The 4,568-nt window shown below is 38.9% G+C and overlaps 1 non-coding gene across 1 annotated transcript; it reads right to left on the bottom strand.

The window, feature by feature from the left end:
- Window positions 1–1,994: 1,994 nt before the first annotated feature.
- Window positions 1,995–2,066, bottom strand: Trnat-cgu (transfer RNA threonine (anticodon CGU)). The gene has a single exon. It is a non-coding gene; the product is annotated as a tRNA-Thr (tRNA).
- Between the last annotated feature and the right edge of the window lie 2,502 nt (window positions 2,067–4,568).

The raw sequence follows: 4,568 nt of genomic DNA, 5'->3' as shown, positions 1-4,568 counted from the left end.
AAATAATGTAAAATAATGTAAAATAATGTAATATCATTTAAAATAATATAAAATAATGTAAAATAATATACAACAAAACTAGCTAGAAACGAACCAGAAAAAAAAATACAAAAATGACATTTCTTAGAAAATAACGACACTTGAAGTTTGAAATCACTTTTTCACTATAATTTGCGTCCTTCAACGCCTTTAAAATTTATAAATTTTCAATTTCTTTAATTTTTTCTGACCCCCCCCCCCCCATCTAGAAGTATATTCTTCAAAATAAAAAAGATTTCAGTGGAATCGGATAATAACTTTTGGAGATACAGGTCCCACCGATTTTCAGAACACTGTTTCGAGAAAAACGCGTTTAAAGTTTTACGTGGGTGCCGAGTGGCCGGGTATTACCCATGCATTTGCCGCTACTCAAATGCCTATAACTTTGGAAATTTTATGAATTTCAAACTATCCTTTTAAACATATATTCCTAAAAGGTTGAACATTCGAAGAATGAAATAAAAAAAAATCGATTTTTAGACCGCAACCTCCCCTTAAATGACAGGGAGTATATTTAGTAATTATAATAATGTTACGAATAAAATTAATCTTTCTTTTCTTAACGAAACAATCTTATCGATAAAAATAATTGCTACAAGTCAATTTAATGAAAGAATATAACTTTTATCGAAGTGGCCGAACTCACCCGTAGCAATAAGCGAGAGATGAACCGTATCCCAAAATTTCATTTACTTATTTCCGTAGGTATTTATAAAGATATTGTGTTCATGATCATTACATCTCCTAGAGAAGACAGTTGACTACACGAATCGAAAAGTCTAATATTCCGTACTTTTAAAATATTTAAGTTTCAGACGATTTTAAAAGCGTGGCGCATCTCTACCGGAATTACCCTATAGGTGCAAAATTTACAAATAGGTTAAAAAGAGTTTTTAAGAGCTGTATATACAGTTAACCACTAAGCGTGTACTCCAACCCATCTTGAAATCAGGCTCTCCAAGAAACATACAGTCTAACGAAAAAGATTGATCCTGCGCTTCCGACTTGTTTTGCTCAAGAAATCAGCCCCTTGCTGGTTGCACCGCCAATTTCTTCCCCAAACTGTACAGCTAACGTCTAGTCTAATGCAAGGATTAACATTCCGTTCGCTCTCGATTCTCGCTGTTCGTCATGAGGACGGGAGGAAAAACGTCTCTACCCCTGTCACGATTCTCCTGAATACCCCGAAGCATTGCTATATATGCACGGTAACCTCCGGTTCCCCACTTTACAGGCATTTTACGGAAACAGTACGGCTCTCCCGGTCGGTGTTACTCCTGAATATCGAGAATGCACAGGTTCGTGGTATGTACACATAGGTGGAACGCACCCGCAGACTCCGCCACGCCGCCTGAATTCGGAATCGCGACATTTGCAGACCGATTTCTTATAATTGACACCACCCAATTATGATGTTCATTCGTTATCCCTTGCCCGACGGACGCAGGGTCAATTTGGACCCAACCCACGTAGGTGCCAAGCTGCTTACATCACTTTCTGCTAATATCACTTCTTCAAGAAAATCAGAATCTCAGACCACAAGAAGATGAAAACCCATAATAAAACGTTACTCTAAAATATGTACGAACTAAATTCTGAACCGAAACGGAGGTTATACAGCCAACTGCCGGCCTCTTCGCCATCGAAGGTTTTTTCTGACACGATTAAACTTCAATCGCTGGGTGCAGGGACTATTTTGATCCACGATAAAATTTTGTTTGTACCTGTAAGTCTTGTGAGTAAAACCGAGGGGGTGAGAAAGAAATGACGTTCCCAACCCTTTTAATTTTGCTCGTAATAACTACTTATATCGCGTAGCTTGGAATGTCAGGAGACTGCAGATAAAATTAAGAGTTAATTTAAGAAAGGAGTTGTAGAGTATTTTTCGAAAGTCGGCGATTCACGTGTAAACATTATGGAAAGAAGCGAGCATTGGCAACGAAAAAAAAGAACATTGCCTCCTGTGAGGTTTGAACTCACGACCCCTGGTTTACGAGACCAGTGCTCTGCCACTGAGCTAAAGAGGCTTACGTTTTTCTCTCTTGATCTAAAAGTAATCAAACACGAATCCCAGGTATATTATTATTACAATAGATATTGAAATGTTAATGCCGAAGATACACATAAACGTCGATGAGAAGACTGAAAAGAGAGAATTACATTGTCAACAGGTCTTTGTAGTCACCAGCGAATTGATTAGCATTATTCAAATTGCTTTGTTAACATTAAGGCTACCTTCTTTATAATTTCCATTCGATAATTCGATTCAGTTTACTAGCTCCCAATGCTCGGCCACTTATTATAAGTACCCGCGTGAATTTGAACATAACTTTGAATTGAAAATAATTTTTCACGAGTACATAATGTTTCCAGTGATATATATATTGGTACAAACGGTTTTGGTAACTGTGCGGAAAAGGTTTTTCAGCGCCGATTTCAATGATTTTTGTATCTGTTGTCATGGGGACACGTTTCTAAGTAACTTTTTTCTATTACACATTTAACCGCCGCTTGTTTTTGATTTTCAGAATATTCATAAAACTCTGATCGGTAGTTAGTTGGGGCCAGATTTGTTCAGCGACCCCCGTGGGGGATTTGAGATTAAAAAATGTGTTTCAGAAACATAGATACTCCTCCTGTGCTGAATAACATCCCGACAAGGAACATAGTCCTTCGACAGGTGTAAATATGTAGGCAGCATACCAGCAACTTGGCGGATGCGCACCGTCCACGAGTTGCTGGTTCAAATCCCCCCACCGTCCATGTCTGAAACACATATTTTTATCTTAAATCTCTGAAAAATTGGCGAAAACCAACGACCGATCAGAGTTTTTTGTGAATATCTCGAAAACTAAGGCCGACAACACATAAGCTTGACGACATATTTCAAGGTCATTGAAATCGGCGCTGAAACACCTTTTTTGCCAAAAAATTTTTACCAAAAAAATTATCATTTTGGTCAGTATTTATATAGTTTTGCGTTGCTTTCTTAAATGTATATCTGTGTTATAAATTCTTCTATAACAGTTACTAAGGGCTAGTGGAGTCTCTTTTATCATTTCTTGTATAAAATCTGACAGGATCAAAGAAGATTTTAAATTCTTTCCAAGCCTTTCTAGATCATTTCGAGATTATTTTCTTTCTTAAATGGAAGACAACATTCTTGTTTCACTATCGTGATAATATAAAACAGTTAATCCAGCGGATCTTGTCCAGTTGACCTATTTAAAGTCACCATCAAATGGCACAAAATTCCAAATTCCTGCATTTCACTCTTAAAAGACATATTTTATTGTGACATGACTGATCGCGCAAATAGTCACAATTAATTCATTATTCCACAGTTATTTTATGTTTTCAAGTGTCTGCTGCATTTGTACTTTGTTTTATTCTCGCGGTACCAAAATAAAAATAGAATAATTCATTAAAAAAAAACAAAAACAACGGCGCACTGTGAACGTTGAATTTCGTATGCCTGCATTAACTCCTCTACAATTACGTCGTTTCTTTCCCCATGAGCGTTGCTCCGAAAGGTCGATCGATCACATCACACAGAACGTGTTACAGAGTCGACGGAAATAAAATTGCATCGATTTGAAGTACAACGCAGAAAAAGAAGCACATTTACTGTGCAAACGCGAGTTCGTACTATTACAACTATACGAGTACGCGATAATGTAAATATCGCTAGAATGATGTAACGACTTATGTAATTTGTTATTGCACATCGTAGCATCCACGCGTTAATTACCGAAATCGCGAGAAATGTTCCTAAAATAACATTCGTAGTTTCGTTGTGGGCGATATGATTAGGAGTCATCGCCACCGTTCGTACATCTGTAAGATTACCATGCTCTTGAACGAAAATAATATGCATATTGCGCTTCGTGATAATGGAATCAGCAGAATTACGCTCGTTTTGGTTACTTAAACGGCCGCTCGCCGCTGCGTTGCTATACATACCTATAGGTAGTTGCTAAGTACATATAGTGTTGGAGGGAAATACCCTACCGGAGTCCGCGCGGTGACGCGATGTCGTCCAACCAATCAACGCCAAGATGGGAAATTATGGGAAACGAAACGACGCCAGCGCCAAGCCGAGCCAACTAGCTAAGTCAAGTGAGGCCGCAGCCAACCAGCGTCGCCGGGGAACCGGTTGTCGACGCTGGTTGGCTGCGGCCTCACTTGACTTAGCTAGTTGGCTCGGCTTGGCGCTGGCGTCGTTTCGTTTCCCATCGTTTCCCATCTTGGCGTTGATTGGTTGGACGACACCGCGTCATCGCGCGCAGCCGTTCCACCTCCCTACGATCGGAGTCCGGACTCCGGTAAAGTATTTCCCTCCAACACTCTGCACATATTCGTTTAATCCTACGCTCTAACAAAAAAATAAATATCTCTTTCCTTTTTGTGCATTGGATATATTTTAAAATACATTACGCTGCGCCTTCTTGTTTTCTTTTGGTAAATCGCAGGCAATTATTGGACTAATAGTTATATGCACTGTTGGCGTTGAAAAATATTTAAGTCGA

Source organism: Andrena cerasifolii, chromosome 2 (genome assembly GCF_050908995.1).
Source record: "Andrena cerasifolii isolate SP2316 chromosome 2, iyAndCera1_principal, whole genome shotgun sequence".
NCBI classification, from domain to species: domain Eukaryota; kingdom Metazoa; phylum Arthropoda; class Insecta; order Hymenoptera; family Andrenidae; genus Andrena; species Andrena cerasifolii.
Note: the sequence above shows the minus strand (reverse complement) of the source record. Positions and strands in the feature narration are given on the sequence as shown.